At 37.9% G+C, this 18,617-nt stretch overlaps 1 long non-coding RNA gene across 26 annotated transcripts in view; it reads left to right on the plus strand.

The window, feature by feature from the left end:
* The window catches only part of LOC133051943 (uncharacterized), a 77,192-nt gene that overhangs the window by 26,160 nt on the left and 32,415 nt on the right, over positions 1-18,617 (plus strand). For 16 of the 26 annotated variants that reach the window (XR_009691958.1, XR_009691970.1, XR_009691955.1 and 13 more), the window contains 2 exons: positions 15,900-16,145; positions 16,791-16,920. This is a non-coding gene — a long non-coding RNA (uncharacterized LOC133051943). The remainder of the gene's footprint in view (positions 1-15,899; positions 16,146-16,790; positions 16,921-18,617) is intronic. The other 10 variants (XR_009691961.1, XR_009691965.1, XR_009691964.1 and 7 more) reach the window with 5 other exon arrangements.

Here is an 18,617-nt window from a genome sequence, read left to right on the forward strand (position 1 = left end):
TTTTAACTGCAAATAACAATTTAATATCTAAAAAGAACTATCACTACAAAGAAGAGTGTCTCACTGGGAATAAGTTTAGAAAACAAATATACTATTTTTTTCTTTTAGGGGGAGAAATGTGCCCTCTCAAAAACAAAGCAAGACAAACCCGCCTAGCTGGGAAAGTGTATTATTTTGCTTAAACACCAGCCTGACATTTTGTTCTAAGTCAGAAATAGTTACTGAGTTGTAAGTTTTATGATAGATGTAGCCTCATTTATGGATAGTTCTAATCCAGTGATTTAATTACAACCAAAAACATCTAATTGTTAAAATGTAAATATATTTAATCGTGGTTGTAAAATGCATTTTGAAACGTCAAGGAAAACACAGGTGGCCTATATGATTTGGCTACTTAATATCAAAAAATGGATGGTGTGTTGCGAGTCACTAGATCACAGGATTCAGCATAAGGTTATGGCTAAGATAGTAAGGATATGTAGCCTTTCTAAAATTAGCATAAGGAATTTTATGGAGGAGTCCTATGCAGGCTTCCTTCTGCTTTCTCCCTCCCCTGATCAGTCACACAGAGCATCCCCAGCAGTAGAAATGCACTAACATGTGTGCAGTGTTTCTGCCAGGGAAGCCTGTTAAGCAGCTCAGCAACCAAGGCTTTTATTGTGCACTGGTCACGTAGGCACTTTCTGATTAGCACGTACCAAAATTCCAGACTTCCAGAAGGAAAGTAGATATTCACTGTGATCCAATTTATTTATATAAGTAATTTAGGCATAGTGAGCAACCCTTGTCAGTTAGGGAAAGTTTTCTATCAGTGTAGGGAACTGTTTACCAGTAAAGTTTAGCCAAGGACCAGCCGTGCAAGCAGGCCATTCTGAGTAGTTTCCTGAAGACTGCCTACCTTTTAGTAGTTTTAGGCCTGCTATGTTAACTCTTTTCTGTGGACTTGGGCTGAATCTATAATAATAGATCAAAATTAGAGCATTCGATAATTGATCACATTCAGACTCTGCTTAAGGGAAGAAAGAGGTGGGCCCTTTGATAAGAGTGAGTTTAAATATATGATTTCTGTTCTCTTTGGGACATGTAAAACTTTTTGATGAGTGTTTTAGGTTATTATGTGAAAGAGTGATTTAAGCTTACTTGTATTTTATTTATTTATGTATTTTTTATTTTAATTGGAGGATAATTACTTTACAATATTGAGGTGGTTTTTGCCATACATTCACATGAATCAGACATGGTTGTATGTGTTCCCCATCCTGACCCTCCCTCCCACCTCCCTCCCCATCCCATCCCTCAGGTTCATCCCAGTGCACCAGCCCTGAGCACCCTGCCTCATGCATCAAACCTGGACTGACGATCTGTTTCACATATGATAATATACATGCTGCAATGCTATTCTCTCAAATCATCCCACCCTTGCCTTCTCTCACAAAGTCCAAAAGACTGTTCTTTACGTCTGTGTCTCTTTTGCTGTCTCGCATATAGGGTTATCATTACCATCTTTCTAAATTCCATATATATGTGTTTGTATACTGTATTGGTGTTTTTCTTTCTGGCTTACTTCACTCTGTATGATAGGCTCCAGTTTCATCCACCTCATTAGAACTGATTCAAATGCATTCTTTTTAATAGCTGAGTAATATTCCATTGTGTATATGTACCACAATCTTTCTTATCCATTCATCTGCCGATGGACACCTAGGTTGCTTCCATGTGCTAGCTATTGTAAACAGTGCTGCGATGAACATTGGGGTACACGTGTCTCTTTCAATTCTGGTTTCCTCGGTTTGTATTCCAAGCAGTGGGATTGCTGGGTCATATGGCAGTTCTATTTCCAGTTTTTTAAGGATTCTCCACACTGGTCTCCATAGTGGCTGTACTAGTTTGCATTCCCACCAACAATGTAAGAGGGTTCCTTTTTCTCTGCACCCTCTCTAGCATTTATTGTTTGTAGACTTTTTAATAGCAGCCATTCTAACTGGCGTGAGATGGTACCTCATTGTGGTTTTAATTTGTATTTCTCTGATAATGAGTGATGTTGATCATTTTTTCATGTGTTTGTTAGCCATCTGTATGTCTTCTTTGGAGAAATCTCTGTTTAGTTCTTTGGCCCATTTTTTGATTGGGTCATTTATTTTTCTGGAATTGAGCTGTAGGAGTTGCTTGTATATTTTTTGAGATTAATTCTTTGTCAGTTGCTTCATTTGCTATTATTTTCTCCCATTCTGAAGGCTGTCTTTACACCTTGCATATAGTTTCCTTCATTGTGCAAAAGCTTTTAAGTTTAATTAGGTCCATTTGTTTATTTTTTCTTTTATTTCCATTACTCTGGGAGGTGGGTCATAGAGGATCCTGCTATGATATGTGGTGTATCACATTGATTGATTTGTGAATATTGAAGAATCCTTGCATCCCTGGGATAAAACCCACTTGGTCATGATGTATGATCTTTTAAATATGTTGTTGGATTCTGTTTGCTAGAATTTTGTTAAGGATTTTTGCATCTATGTTCATCAGTGATATTGGTCTGTAGTTTTCTTTTTTTTGTGACATCTTGGTCAGGTTTTGGTATTAGGGTGATGGTGGCCTCATAGAATGAGTTTGGAAGTTTACCTTCCTCTGCAATTTTCTGGAAGAGTTTGAGTAGGATAGGTGTTAGCTCTTCTCTAAATTTTTGGTAGAATTCAGCTGTGAACCCATCTGGTCCTGCTCTTTTGTTTGTTGGAAGATTTCTGATTACAGTTTCGATTTCCTTGCTTGTGATGGGTCTGTTAATATCTTCTATTTCTTCCTGGTTCAGTTTTGGAAAGTTATACTTTTTTAAGAACTTGTCCATTTCTTACAAGTCGCCCATTTTATTGGCATATAGTTGCTGTTAGTAGTCTCTTATGATCCTTTGTACTTCTGTGTAGTCTGTTGTGATTTCTCCATTTTCATTTCTCATTTTGTTGATTTGATTCTTCTCCCTTTGTTTCTTGGTGAGTCTGGCTAGTGGTTTGTCTATTTTGTTTATCTTCTCAAAGAACCAGCTTTTAGCTTTGTTGATATTTGCTATGGTCTCTTGTTTCTTTTGCATTTGTTTCTGCCCTAATTTTTGTGATTTCTTTCTAGCAACCCTGGGCTTCTTCATCTTTTCCTTTTTCCTTTCCTTTCCTTTTCTTTTCCTTTGCTTTAGGTGTAGAGTTAGGTTATTTATTTGATTTTTCTCCTGTTTCTTGAGGTAGGCTTGTATTGCTATGAACCTTCCCCTTAGCACCGCTTTTACTGAATCCCATAGGTTTGGGGTCATTGTGTTTTCATTTTCATTCATTTCTATGCATATTTTGATTTCTTTTTTGATTTCTTCTGTGATTTGTTGGTTATTCAGAAGCATGTTGTTTAGCCTCCATATGTTCGTAATTTTAATAGTTTTTTCTCCTGTAGTTGACATCTAATCTGACCGCATTATGGTCAGAAAAGATGCTTGAGATGATTTCAATGTTCTTGAATTTACCAAGGCTAGATTTATGGACCAGGATGTGATCTATCCTGGAGAAGGTTCTGTGTTCACATGAGAAAAAGGTGAAATTCATTGTTTTAGGGTGAAATGTCCTATAGATATCAATTAGTTCTAACTGGTCCTTTGTATCATTTAAAGTTTGTATTTCTTTGCTAATTTCCTGTTTAATTGATCTATCCATAGGTATGTGTGGGGTATTAAAGTCTCCCACTATTATTGTGTTACTGTTAATCTCCCCTTTCACATTTGTTAGCATTTGCCTTACATATTGTGGTGCTCCTATGTTGGGTGCATATATATTTATAATTGTTATATCTTCTTCTTAGATTGTCCTTTGATCATTATGTAGTGTCCTTCTTTGTCTCTTTACAGCCGTTATTTCAAAGTCTATTTTATCTTTCACTCTGTATGTTTCCCTAGGTTTGAGGTGGGTCTCTTGTAGACAGTATATATAGAGGTCTTGTTTTTGTATTCATTCAGCCAGTCTTTGTGTTTTGGATGGGGCATTCAGCTCATTTACATTTAAAGTAATTACTGATAAGTGTGATCCCATTGCCATTTACTTTGTTGTTTTGGGTTCAAGTTTATACACCTTTTCTGTGTTTCCTGTCTAGAGAAGATCCTTTAGCATTTGTTGAAGAGCTGGTTTGGTGGTGCTGAATTCTCTCAGCTTTTGCTTGTCCGTAAAGCTTTTAATTTCTTCTTCATATTTGAATGAGATCCTTGCCGGGTACAGTAATCTGGGTTGTAGGTTTTTCTGTATCATCACTTTAAGTATGTCCCACCATTTCCTTCTGGCATGAAGCATTTCTGTTGAAAGATCAGCTGTTCTCCTTGTGGGGATCCCCTTGTGGGTTATTTGTTGTTTTTCCCTTGCTGCTTTTAATATTTGTTCTTTGTGTTTGATCTTTGCTCATTTGATTAATATGTGTCTTGGGATGTTTCACCTTGGGTTTATCCTGTTTGGGACTCTCTGGGTTTCTTGGATGAGGGTGGCTATTTCCTTCCCCATTTTAGGGAAGTTTTCAACTATTACCTCCTCAACTATTTTCTCATGCCTTCTTCTTCTGGGACTCCTATGATTTGAATATTGGGGTGTTTAACATTGTCCCAGAGGTCCCTGAGGTTGTGCTCATTTCTTTTAATTCTGTTTCTTTTTTCCTCTGTGCTTCATTTATTTCCACCATTCTATCTTCCACCTCACTTATCCTATCTTCTGCCTCAGTTATTCTACTGTTGGTTCTCTCCAGAGTGCTTTTGATCTCAGTTATTGCATTATTCATTGACTGTTTTTTATTCCTTCTAGGCTCTTGTTAAACTTTTCTTGCATCTTAATCCTTGTCTCCAGACTATTTATCTGTAAATCCATTTTGTTTTCAAGATTTTGGATCATCTTTACTATCATTATTCTGAATTCTTTTTCAGGTAGACTCCCTATCTCCTCCTCTTTGGTTTTGTTTGGTGGGTTTCTATCATGTTCCTTTACCTGCTGAATATTTCTCTGCCTTTTCATCTTGTTTAGATTGCTATGTTTGGGGTGGCCTTTCTGTATGCTGGAAATTTGTGGTTCCTCTTTATCATGGAAGTTCCTCCTTGTGGGTGGGTTTGGATGAGTGGCTTGTCAAGGTTTTCTGGTAGGGAAGCTTGCACCGGTGTTCTGATGGGTGGAGCTTGATCTCTTCTCTCAGGAGTGCAATGAAGGGTCCAGTAGTGAGTTTTGAGATGGGTTCAATAAAGGACAGAAATGGTATGGACTTAACAGAAGCACAAGATATTAAGAAGAGGTGGCAAGAATACACAGAAGAACTGTACAAAAAAAGATCTTCACAACCCAGATAATCATGATGGTGTGATCACTCACCTAGAGCCAGACATCCTGGAATGTGAAGTCAAGTGGGCCTTAGGAAGCATCACTACGAACAAAGCTAGTGGAGGTGATGGAATTCCAATTGAACTATTTCAAATCCTAAAAGATGATGCTGTGAAAGTGCTGCACTTGATATGCCAGCAAATTAGGAAAACTCAGCACTGGCCACAGGATTGGAAAAGGTCAGTTTTCATTCCAATCCGAAAGAAAGGCAATGCCAAAGAATGCTCAAAATACCGCATAATTGCGCTCATCTTACACGCTAGTAAAGTAATGCTCAAAATTCTGCAAGCCAGGCTTCAGCAATATGTGAACTGAGAACTTCCGGATGTTTAAGCTGTTTTTAGGAAAGGCAGAGGAACCAGAGATCAAATTGCCAACATTCGCTGGATCATTGAAAAAGCAAAAGAGTTCCAGAAAAACATCTATTTCTGCTTTATTGACCATACCTCATTGAAAAAGCAAAAGAGTTCCAGAAAAACATCTATTTCTGCTTTATTGACCATACCAAAGGCTTTGACTGTGTGGATCACAATAAACTGTGGAAAATTCTGAAAGAGATGGGAATACCAGACCACCTGACCTGCCTTTTGAGAAACCTGTATGCAGGTCAGAAAGCAACAGTTAGAACTGGACTTGGAACAACAGACTGGTTCCAAATTGGGAAAGGAGTACATCAAGGCTGTATATTGTCACCCTGCTTATTTAAATTATATGCAGAATACATCATGAGAAACGCTGGGCTGGAGGAAGCACAACCTGAAATCAAGATTGCCAGGAGAAATATCAATAACCTCAGATATGCAGATGACACCACCTTTATGGTAGAAAGTGAAGAAGAACTAAAAAGCCTCTTGATGAAAGTGAAAGAGGAGAGTGAAAAAGTTGTCTTAAAGCTCAACATTCAGAAAACTAAGATCATGGCATCTGGTTCCATCATTTCATGGGAAATAGATGGGGAAACAGTGTCGGACTTTATTTTTTTGGGCTCCACAATCACTGTAGATGGTGATTGCAGCCATGAAATTAAAAGATGCTTACTCCTTGGAAGGAAAGTTATGACCAACCTAGATAGCATATTAAAGAGCAGAGACATTACTTTGCCAACAGAGGTCCATGTAGTCAAGGCTGTGGTTTTTCCAGTGGTCATATATGGATGTGAGAGTTGGACTGTGAAGAAAGATGAGTGCTGAAGAATTGATGCTTTTGAACTGTGCTGTTGGAGAAGACTCTTGAGAGTCCCTTGGACTGCAAGGAGATCCAACCGGTCCATCCTAAAGGAGATCAGTCCTGGGTGTTCATTGGAAGGAGTGATGCTGAAGCTGAAACTCCAATACTTTGGCCACCTCATGTGAAGAGTTGACTCATTGGAAAAGACCCTGATGCTGGGAGGGATTGGGGGCAGGAGGAGAAGGGGACAACAGAGGATAAGATGGCTGGATGGCATCACCGACTCGATGGACATGAGTTTGAGTAAACTCTGGGAGTTGATGATAGACAGGGAGGCCTTGAGTGCTGCAGTTCAGGGGGTCGCAAAGCGTTGGACACGACTGAGCGACTGAACTGAACTGATGGGATTGGTGTGACTTTTCACAGCCTGTATTTTTCTTCCCAGGGTTATGTTCCTGCTTTGTTGGAGAATTAGCTTGGTATGTCTTGCTCTTAAACTTGTTGGCTCTTGGGTGGAGCTTGCTTTCAGTGTAGGTGTGGAGGCTTTTGGATAAGCTTTTGTAGATTAATGGTCCCTTGTTCAATTGTGCTGAGGGGAGGGATGAACATTGCAAACAAAATATCACTGGCGTGTTTGGGGAGTACTCACAGTGTCTCGGCCACACTGGGTTTGCCCCCGCTCACGGTGTGTGTGCTTTCTCGATCTACACTGTTCAGGCTCTTCCCGACCAAGGGATTGAACCCGGGTCTCCTGCATTGCTGGCAGACGCTTTACCATCTGAGCCACCAGGGAAGTCCATTTTAGTGCCCCACCCAGGGATCAAACCCAGGTCCTTGCCATTGAAACCACAGAGTCCTAACCACTGGACTTCCAGTTCTTGTTGTTACTCCATCATTCAGTCATGTCTGACTCTTTGCAACCCCATGGATTGCAGCATGCCAGGCTTCCCTGTCCTTGACCATCTCTTGGAGCTTGCTCAAACTCAGGTCCATTGAGTTGGTAATGCCATCCAACCATCTTGTCTTCTGTGGTCCCCTTCTCCTCCTGCCTTCAATCTTTCCCAGCATCAGGGTCTTTTCTAATGAGCTGGCTCTTCGCATCAGGTGGCCAAAGTATTGGAACTTCAGCTTCAGCATCAGGCCTTCCAGTGAATATTCAGTGTTGATTTCCTTCAGGATTGACCAGTTTGATCTCCTTGCTGTCCGAGGGACTCTCAAGAGTCTTCTCCAACACCACAGTTCAAAAGCATCAATTCTTCAGCACTCAGCCTTCTTTATGGTCCAACTCTCACATCCATACATGACTACTGGAAAAACCATAGCTTTGACTATATGGACCTTTGTCGGCAAATTGATGTCTCTGCTTTTTAATACCCTGTCTAGGTTTGTCTTTGCTTTTCTTCCAAGGAGCAAGTGTCTTTTAATTTCATGGCTGCAGTCACCATTCACAGTGATTTTGGAGCCCAAGAAGATAAAGCCTGTTAGTGTTTCCACTGTTTCCCCGTCTTTTTGCCATGATGTGATAGGATTGGATCTTAGTTTTTTTAATGTTGAGTTTTAAGCCAGCTTTTTCACTATCCTCTTTAACCTTCATGAAGAGGCTCTTCAGTTCCTCTTTACTTTCTGCCATAAGGGTGGTGTCATCTGCATATCTGTGATTATTGGTATTTCTCCCAGCAATCTTGATTCCAGCTTGTGCTTCATCCAGCCCAGGATTTTGCATGATGTACTCTGCATATAAGTTAAATAAGCAGGGTGACAGTACCTTGAGGTACTTCTTTCCCAATTTGGAACTAGTCTGTTATTCCATTACAGTTCTAACTGTTGCTTCCTGACCTGCATACAGATTTCTCAGGAGGCAGGTAAGGTGGTCTGGTATTCCCATCTCTTTAAGAATTTTACACAGTTTGTTGTGATCCATACAGCCAAAGGCTTTGGCATAATCAATAAAGCAGAAATATATGTTTTTCTGGAACTCCGTTGCTTTTTCTATGATCTGGTGGATGTTGGCAATTTGATCTCTGGTTCCTCTGCCTTTTCTAAATCCAGCTTGAATATCTGGAAGTTCTCAGTTCATGTACTGTTGAAGCCTGGTTGGAGAATTTTGAGCATTACTTTGCTAGTGTGTGAGATGAGTGCGGTTGTGTGGCAGTTTAAACATTCTTTGGCATTGCCTTTCTTTGGGATTGGAATGAAAACTGACCTTTTCCAGTCCTGTGGCCACTGCTGAGTTTTCCAAATTTGCTGGCATATTGAGTGCAGCACTTTCACAGCATCATCTTTTAGGATTTGAAATAGTTCAACTGGACTTCCATCACCTCCACTAGCTTTGTTTGTCGTGATGCTTCTTTTACACAGTGGTCTTTAAATTAATGTTCTAATAAGAGGTTTTCTTTTTTTTTTTTAAGCTATCTTCACTCATTTATTCTTTTTGATTAGCTTTTTATTCAACTTATATGCATTAAATGCCTCATGTACCATGGATATAGTTCATAATTTATATCTGAAGTAGGTTGTAGGCTTTCTGCAAGAGATCAGTAAGCTAGAGGAAGTATAATAAAGTACATGATACATAGGAAGGAAGGTTACCTAACAGTATAGAAGATATGAAGCCAAGATAAGAAGGGGGAGGAGGACTTTGCAATATTGAACTTCAGGGGAATTTTATCACCAAATTTGTATCCTAAGGCAGAATCCATATTTGGGGCCAAGTAACCAAGCTAACATTGGTAGCTTGTGTTCTCTAAACGACTTTTGGTATTGTTACAGTGGACTTACTACGATATACATTGTGACCTCGGGGCTTAAATTCCAACTATTAGAAGTTGTAAGGGACCTACTTTTGTCCATTAGATGTTCTTTTTTTTTTTCCCATTAGATGTTCTTGCTAAAATTATTATATATCTGGGTCAGGAATCATGTCAGTCATAAACACAGCCTTTTTCACGATCTCTCTAGATGAATTTTGTCCTTTTTTACTTCATGTTGTTGATCATCATCCATTTTTTTCTGTCGGAATCATGATTCCCTGGCAGCCTGGCATCATTTCCAGTTTATTTCACTTTGTAGAAGCTTAAAAAACTGTTGAACTAATGTTAAGTGTCTAGCTTAAGTTCTGCTTGAGGGGTTCCTTTCAACCAGAATGTTCCCTCTGATGTTAGACTGAATCTAGTGATCCAAGCCCAAGGGCTCAGTATATCTTGCAGTAATTTTAGTGACTGATCTATAATTGGTAATTAGATACTTTTGGCTCTGTTATTTTCTAATTAAGAGATTACATGATTTGTCTGTCAGTACCCGGGATTGAACAGTTGGCATATGATACAAGCTTTACAACTTGGGTCTGAAATTACATTGTACTTTAGGGTATAGACTTACCCACTTTCAACATCTTTAAAACCAATGAACTTCTACCAGAGTCATGGAGCTCAAAGATATATTGTAGAATATGTAAGCATCTGTTAAGAATTAACACCTGAGACTCAGATTATTTTAGAATACCGTAAGGTGGCCTGCCATCTTGCATATTTCCCTATAACCCCTGATTAATTGGCAGCCTAGTGGCCATTTGGTTGTTGCTGCTTCTAGGTAAGCTCTTTGCTGATATATACAATGGTTTGTGTCTTTGTAAACCAAGTATCTTTGTCCTTTCAGAATGGTGTGATTCCATCTCTTTAAACTGCCTGTTATTTAGTAGGTGCTCATTAAATGTTGAGTAAACATTGGTATAAATATAATACCAATATGGATACAGTATCATATGTGTCATCCCCTACATGCAAACAGTGTGTTACACATTCATTTATATTTTTATGTATCTTATACACTTGTTGAGGGGTACTTGCACTAGTAATTCTGTATGATAATTTATGAGTAAAGACAGTATGCACATTTATTATTTTTTAATATTTAAAACATGTATTTATTCATTTTTGGCTGTGCTGGGTTTTTGTTGCTGCAACTGGGCTTTTTGTGGTTGTGGCATGTGGGCTTCTTTGCCCTGTGGCATGTGGGATCTTCCTGGACCAAGAACTGAACCTGTGTCCCCTGCATTGACAAGCAGTTTGTTAACCACTGGACCAGCAGGGAAGTACTAGTATGCACATCTAATAAATCTGATTCATTAGGTTACTAGAATGCCCTTTGAAAATATTTCAGTTTTATTGTCACTCACAGATAATAGTTTTTTTTTTAATGATACATGCAAATAGTAAATAATTCAATTTGTACTAAAGTGGATATAGTTAAAAGTTGCTTTTCCACCCCTTGTTTACTAGTCCTCAATCTTTCTTGTTCCCAGATACAAGTACTGTTGCTAATCTCATGTGTAACTTTTCAAAGAATCTCTGCATAGATAGCCTTGTCAGAAAGTCTGCATATTATAGAAACAACAGTCTGATAAAAACAAAAATAGATCTGTGGACCAGTCTCTGATGGTGATATGTAATTGATCCTTGAACAACAGAGGTTTAAACTGCCAGGGTGCACTTATACAAGAATATTTAGTTTTTCAGTAAATATGTCCTATACTGTATGATCCCCAGTTGGTTAAATCCGCGAATGCAGAACCCCATGTATGGAGGGCTGACTGTAAATTTGTGTATGGATATTTGACTGCATGGAAGGGGGGAGTGTTAGTGCCCCTAACCCCACCAGAGTTCAAGGATCAACTGTATAACAACTGTGTAAGCAAATAACCTAAATATGAACTTGATGAGAAGAATGCAGGAACAAATTCATGACTAGTACACACAAGCAAGTAGTGTTCATGTCAGCCATCAAAGATGATTCAGTTTCAGGAACTCTCTGGATATAGCACATGATTAGGTCAAAAGGAAAAAAACAATCAAATGAGCAACTCTGCAAGTTGAACTTCTTTTTAATATTTTTATAATTTAATCAAAATCATTGCTCCATTTGAATCTTATTTTGATGTCAACAGTCATATGATGATTTCACATTCTATTTTAAAGGGTTAGCCAGTTGCCCAATACTATTTATTGGAAATTCATCAATACTAAATTTCATAATTTATTTGGATCTGCTTCCGGACTCACTGATATGTGAGTCCATTAACTGTCTTTTCTGTGGCAGTATGGAGTTATTTTGGTTGTGTAAATATTATGTTACTATTTTCTGTGCTAACTTGCTGCCTATTCATGTTTAGATTCATTTATGTGACACCATTCCATATACTCTAAATTTCTTGGTTCTATATAATACTTTGGCCACCTGATTTGAAGACCTGACTCATTGGAAAAGACCCCGATGCTGGGAAAGATTGAGGGCAGGAGGAGAAGGGGGCGACAGAGGATGAATTGGTTGGATGGCATCACTGACTGAATGGACATGAGTTTGAGCAAACTCCAGGAGATAGTGAAGGACAGGGAAGCCTGGCATGCTGCAGTCCATGAGGTTGCCAAGAGTCAGACACAAGTTAGTGACTGAACAACAACAATATAGTAATATTTGTGTCAATGACTATTTATTTAGAGTTGTCTCCATCTGAGTTTTTTCATTAATCTATTTTGTGTCAGTTCTACCCAGTTTTTGTTTTTCCCAGCTGCTATTATATTTTTTTTTTCCCGTCAGGTGTACCATAAAAATGTCATATGATATATATACATATATGGACTTTATAACAGGAAAATTTACATGTTAAAATTAATATGCAAGGTGATTTTAATCAGAGTATGCATAACATAATAGAAGAGCTAGAGCAGAAACAGTACTATAATGTTTCATGATCTATGCTTTCTTGCATGCCTATTGCTGCAAATTGCTTGTGTTCTTGGTTGAGATAGTTTTATTAAAGTAATATTCATGAGATGTTTCATGGCTATCATATTCATAGTCCTCTGTCTTGCCATGTGTTTTTGCATACCTGAAACAAGACCCCTTGTCATACACAAGTCATTCAATTCCATGTTCTAAAAATTATCAAATTGGCATTTAACATGTGACTCTGGACTGTACATCAGAATACTTGGCTCTTAGTTTGAAATTAAAATTCATGCCTAGTATAATTTAACAGTTTAAAGCATTTTGTTCCTTTCACAAATAATGATGCAATGAAAACATGATCCACATTTCCTTCTGTGAGTGTTTCTATATGGTTTTCCTTTGTTGGTATCTTTGCAAAAGTTGGTAAAAATATGAACAATTTTTATTAAAGGTCATCTTCATTGCCCATCCAGAAACGTTTTAGTGTATATACTACAGTGTTCTTATTTAACCATTTTATAGTTGCTTAAGTAATTTTCTTCAAAATATACAAAATTGTGGATTATTTAACCTATATTTTAGCACAATATCACAAACCAGTTATCCCCAAGTTTTCCTTGCACATCAGGGGTCTCAATATTGTAAACTTGATTCAGTCTCCTTTATTGAATTTGTAATAAGTCTGATTTTTAGCACATGGAAAAATCGAAGTGTGTGGTAACCTATTTATAGAGTAAAATTTAAGGGAAGGTGGATATCATCATTCTAGTCATTGTTTTTAAAATAAACTTTTTGTTTTTAGAACAGTTTTCAGTTTGCATAAAAGTTGTAAAGAGTTCTCATATATCCCCTACTCAGGTTCCCCTATATCAATTACTATTGTACATTTGTCATACTCCCTCTCCCCCTAGTGCCTGGTAACTTCTAATCTACTTTCAGTCTGCGAATTTGCCTATTCTGGGTACCTCATATAATTGGAGCAATATAATATTTGTCCTTTTGTGTGTGGCTTATTTTACTTACCACGTCTTCAAGGTTTATCAGTGTTGCATGCGCCAGAACTCTATTGCTTTTTTTTTTCTATGGCAAAATGATATTTCATTGTGTGTGTATGTAATACATATGTCACACTTTATTTATGCATTCAGTTTGTTTATATGACACATTTTGTTTTTATATATCATATATTAGTCCATATTTGTTTATATACACACTTTGTTTATAAACCACATTTTGCTTACTATCTAATGGATAGTCCTACTCTACAACATACATGTAATGTGTTTGGTTTCCACATTTTATTAAGCTCATCAAATTGCTCATAGTAAACTTTAATAGAGAATTATTTAACTCTTGCAATAAAAATCTTGAAATTGGCCCTGCAGTACTAAGATAAAACTTTGGGTCTGCTGGAATTATGAGGCATCCATATTGATATTAGCACAGGCTCTCCAAAAATTAACAAAAATGTTTTCTTCTTTTAGTTGAGATACCTTTGGCATCAGTGTCTATTTTTTTTTTATTAAAATTACACAATACCACTAATTGGGTAAATAGTTTTATGTGATTTTAAATATATTTTTCTTTTAGCAGTAATTTTTAATAGAGATCAGTATGTGTTGTGTAGAATTGTCCATTTCCTGAATATTTGCCCTTTACATTTCTCTTTTCCTTCTTATTTTCATATTTTTTGAGGACCTTTAGTCAATTTCTTTAGGGAGGAATAAGTTCAAGTCTATATCTATTACTCAAAGGATCATTTTCCCCCATTATACAATGTATTAAACATTATGAAAGGCATAAGTATTCATTGTAAAAATTTGAAATAAAATATCATAGCACAATTAAACAAATATCCAAAACCACTCAGATTTTTGGTACATTTCTTTTTAGTATGTGTGTGTATGCTGATAACATTTTTAAATAGCTCTTAAGTTAACAAAATATTTTCCTGTCTTTAAATATGAATGCATACTAATCTCAATTGAGCCATGATTTTTTTTTTTATAACATCTACCTCTTTTTTAGACATTAGAATTATTTTAAGTTTTTTAAAAACTAAAATCTGAACATATCAATGCAGTTAACATACTTATAGAAATATCTTGTGTACATATCTCCCTGATAATTTCTTTTATTATAAACTGGTTAGAAACCTGATTATTTTCTCTTTGTTTTGCACCTCTTGATTAGCTGAAAACAAGAGGTCAAGTGTAAAGTAATTAGACCCTCATTCAAGAAACAGATGTTGTCCATATAATCCTACATCCTTTTACAATTTAGTCTCATCTCTGACAAAGGTAATCATTCTGTGCCCTGCTGTCATCTACCGTCCTTGGCCTTCCTCTTTCAGTCCTTTGTTATGAGATGCCTCTGTTCCTTTGACTTTCAATGGTTGATAACACTTTTAATGGTTGAAAGATTATTTTAACCTTTTAATGTTTTCCTAGCACTTTCTGCCAAATATGACTAATCCTTCTCAAATACTGCTTTATCATATCTTACTTATTTGTTCTATTCCAGACAGCAGTCTATTTCTTTTGTAACAGTCTTTGGATAGCAGTAGTTCACATTAGCAGAGCACATGGTGTTATACACTTTTTGTGTGTGCTTTGACTTAGTTTTAATGTTGAGGAAATAAAGCTAATATCCCTTTTTCTTTTCAGCTTCAATAATTGAAGTCAGTTAAACTCAGTAACACTGCTCCCCAGTTGTCACAGAGTGACTCAAGCAGTTCATCCCCAGAGTCTTGGCTTTGTAGACTCCCTCTCATTATCAGTGATGCTTTAGTTGGAGGTAAATTGAGGTTGTTTTCAATGTCCAGGGATAACGGTGCTCCTAGGAAGATCAGGAACTCTTTTAAGATTTGCCCATTTTTTTAGGTTTAAATGCTGAACTAGCAAAGCAGATGTACTCAGAAGGTTAACTGGGGTGCCTTTCTAATAGAACACCTGGATATGACATTTATCTTCCCATCTGTTTTTCTAACATGGCAGACAGTGAACCATATAGAAAAGACCTTTAATAAAGGCCATTTCTTCCCAGGTTGGTCCATTTTAGAGATAACCAAGCCTAAAATTGTTCTAATTGCTTTTACTTGATGTAGCAATCTCATCAATTCTAGACCTAGTTTCATTTTTATTACATTTCAAAGACAGGTTATCAAACTATCAGCCAAGAATGGCCAGCCAGAAAACTGTGGACTCCTTTTTTGAAACTGTGTCTTCTGATGGAAGAGCCTAAGCTTTTAGTCGCCCCAAGATACTACAGCATCATCTTTGGACTTTCTTAATTTCCCTTGGCCTCTCTGGTATTTTCTCTTGTGGTATCTCTATCCTAACAACCTTATTGTATACATGTTTTACTTAACTACACTCTATGGAAGAAGCACTTTAATTTTTTAAAAAATTTTATTGGCGTAGTTGATGTACAATGTTGTGTTAGTTTCAGGTGTATAGCAAAGGGAATCAGTTATACATACACATAAATCCACTCTCTTTTAGATTCTTTTCCCATTACAGACTATGAGTAGAGTTCCCTGTGCTATACAGTAGGTCCTTATTAGTTATCTACTTCATATATAATATATATGTGTGTGTTAATCCCAATCTTCCAATTTATTCCTTCCCCCCATAGTACTTTAGAATGAGACTTGTTCCAGAGTATTCAGTTGACTTCCTAAGTAGAGAACTGCCTTTTGCTTCCTTTATCTGGCTACCAAGACAGAGATTCCTGGGAGTCAACCTGCCATCAAGTCAACTGTTTTGCCTCAGATGTTTCAGCCCAGGTTCAACTTTGGAATTTCAGATTCTTCTGTCTTCAGGTCCAGAGCCTCCATTTGACTTTCCATCTCCTCCACTGAGGATTGTGGAGTTAAGTCGGGTGAGCAATCATTCAACCCCATTGTCTTTCATGTTGCTGGGAAGAGGGCTATGCTATCTTTCTGTCAGAGAGGGAAAGTTTTATTCCTTTAAACTACAGAGTAATTTATAAACTACAATGCACAGTCCAGTTGGTTAAAGGAAATCCATTAAAACCAGAGCTTTACTGTGCCCAAACTGAATATCTATGTCTGTATTCCTGTTGATTATTACCTCTCATGGGCCTTGGAGATACTATCTTTCCCACATCCTCTGAAATAAGTTATCATTAGTGTTAATATCGCATACATTGTATAGGTAATCAAAGTGAATTAGAAAGAAAATAATTTTAACAAGACCAGAATGCTTTTTAAGTTATACTTTGAAGGCTCACTTCATGGCATTTTACATTCCAAGGAAAGCTTTGAATTGTTTGGGATTCAGTTAACTCACAGTTATCAAAGGAAGAGAAGCCTGGCTAACCTTCAAAGCTATGAAAATTTCCCAATATTTGCTTGGCAACAGATGACCTGTATGCACTTATATATTTGTTCAAGAAATACATGTGGTTTCTCAGCAGTTAAACCTTTGATACAGCTAAAGGGCAGTTAGCCTTCCACAACAGGACAGTTTTTTCTAAATGAGTTCTTCTTCTTTTTTTTAATAGGAAAGAAAATGGCTGTGCACAGAGGGAGGATTTATCACTGTTCTTCAAGGACACTTCTGTGGCAGTGACAGTGGTTGGGAATGTTAGCGCTCACTGCCCTGACAGAGACCTGCTTCAACAGGGTACGAAGGTAGGCTTTGGGTATCAGACCTGTATCTCCAGTTTTGGCTACAGCCTTTTTGAAAGGCTTTACTCCTTTTCCAGGGACTCATTTGGGACTGAGAAGCTTTCTATTTATTGGCCCTCAGCTTTGACATGGCCTTGAAGTTTCTGAATTTCTAGATCTCAAGTTTTTTCACGTTAACATTTAAATATACTTAATTCATGTACATGTGAGTCACTTCAGTTGTAATGTGCAGAAGCCCTTAGACCTGGCACAATTTCTTTCCTGGTCACATGGCCCTAGTGAGAATAGCATCGCTGTGTCAGGACTGAAACAGCAAAGCAGAGTGACTGATAGACCAAGATTGCTGAAGCCTAGATTTAGAAGCAACTAACATTAATTAGGTAGTTCCTGTGTTTTAGACACTGTTCATTATTATGTTATTATTAAAGCATTTAATACTGACTTAATATTAAAGCATTTAATTTAGGTGCTATGAGTAGTCTTACCGACATTTACTTTAGTCAGTTCAGATGTAGCAGGTTGAAAACTCAGGCAAACTGCATGAGCTCTTCTAGTACTTTTGCTTTTGATGTTTCAGGGATTTTAGAGTCTTGGCTTTTCATCTATTAAGAAACAATTAAGAGGGAGATAGGGAGTAGCTGTGGGGTAGTCAGTATTTCCTGTCATATAGTTTGATGCTATTAGGTGTTGTATTTGAGAGTTGGTGGCTTAGACAGTAAAGCATCTGCCTGCAATGTGGGAAACCTGGGTTCAATCCCTGGGTCAGGAAGATCCCCTGGAGAAGGACATGGCAACCCACTCCAACACTCTTGCCTGGAGATCCCATGGATGGAGGAGCCTGGCAGACTACAGTCCACAGGGTCACAAAGAGTCAGTCATGACTGAGCAACTTCACTTTCACTTTTCACTTTCAGGTAAGGGAGATAGCTAGGAATAAGGGTTTGAGGGAAGAAGGAAAGGGATGGAAGATCAATCTGGAATCAGTTTCAAAGAAGACTGCATAGTGCTTTGAAGAAATCAGTCATCAGTCTGACATCATCACGTGATCTCAGTAGCTATCTTCATATCCTCCCATCTTCTTGGCAGGGCTCAGCCTCACCACTGCCCCCTTAATGCCCATCCTGGTTCTGTGTGTTTTGGGAGCCAGTGATTGTGTACACGCTGAGTGAGTTCAAGCGCTGGGAGAGGGACTACTTGTGGCTGCCATTTTAGGCCACCAAAGCAGTAGGGAAGGGATGGTTTCCTGTGGAATGGGAATGTGATATCAAGCTGATGAGCAGCAGAGGAAGTATTTGGGGCAGCATGGAGGGAAGGAGGCATATCTTGTAGAAATCAGGGGATACAGATTTTTGTCACCTTAGTTGGGGATGGCCACAGCTCTATTATACAGCCCTATTGAATAGTCTTCCCTCATAGCTCATAGCTCAGTTGGTAAAGAATCTGCCTGCAAAGCAGGAGACCCTGGTTTGATTCCTGGGTTGGGAAGGTCCCCTGGAGAAGGGAAAGGTTACCCACTCCAGTATTCTGGGCTGGAGAATTCCATGGACTAGTCACAAAGAGTCAGACACGACTGAGCGACTTTCACTCATCACTCATTGAGTGAGTGAACTATAGTTATTCGCAGTGACTTGGAAAAAAAAATTATTCTTTTGCCTCTTCTCTGTTTCACTCCCAAGCTCTTCACTATGTTGAAAATGGAC

Source organism: Dama dama, chromosome X, assembly GCF_033118175.1.
Source record: "Dama dama isolate Ldn47 chromosome X, ASM3311817v1, whole genome shotgun sequence".
Lineage (NCBI taxonomy): Eukaryota > Metazoa > Chordata > Mammalia > Artiodactyla > Cervidae > Dama > Dama dama.